Source organism: Cherax quadricarinatus, chromosome 25 (assembly GCF_038502225.1).
Source record: "Cherax quadricarinatus isolate ZL_2023a chromosome 25, ASM3850222v1, whole genome shotgun sequence".
NCBI classification, from domain to species: Eukaryota; Metazoa; Arthropoda; class Malacostraca; order Decapoda; family Parastacidae; genus Cherax; species Cherax quadricarinatus.
The window spans coordinates 1255633-1256072 of record NC_091316.1 but is presented as its reverse complement, the minus strand read 5'-3'; the positions used below and the strand labels follow the sequence as shown (position 1 = coordinate 1256072).

General features: G+C 38.2%; 1 protein-coding gene across 1 annotated transcript in view; it reads left to right on the top strand.

The window, feature by feature from the left end:
- The first annotated feature begins 421 nt into the window (after positions 1 to 421).
- The window catches only part of LOC128690076 (uncharacterized), a 99665-nt gene continuing 99646 nt past the window's right edge, over positions 422 to 440 (top strand). Inside the window, exon 1 of the mRNA XM_070088537.1 lies at positions 422 to 440. This exon is cut by the window's right edge and continues 170 nt beyond it. The gene's annotated coding sequence lies outside the window, so the exon portion shown is untranslated.

The window sequence follows — 440 nt, the reverse complement described above, 5'->3', positions numbered from 1 at the left end:
GCAGGTTCCACCTTTCATTTGTAATTCGTATTATATATCGCTGTCATTTGTCATAAGTCAATCACAGGGAGATGATTTCATTTTAATGGCTAAGGATAGAATTTGTAAAATGGTGCTGAGACACATTGGTTCTTGATAAATAAATGATTTATTGTGAGCATTGCAACGTTCACTGCTCGTACGAGGTGACGTCACCACACAACATTTTGCCAAGTGATAACTTTTAAAAGCAAATAAATTTACATCAAGGATAGCAAACAAATAAAGGCACTAATGCTTATCTGGTAAGTAAATTTATAAAACACTATTCAACAGAGATAGATAATAAGATATGCGACTGAGCAGAGTGTGTGGGATAAATGAGCAGTAGTGTTGAGGTTGGTGTTGTGTGGCAGTGTTAGTGTGGTGGTGTGGGGGGGGAGGGTGTGAAGCAGCTCACT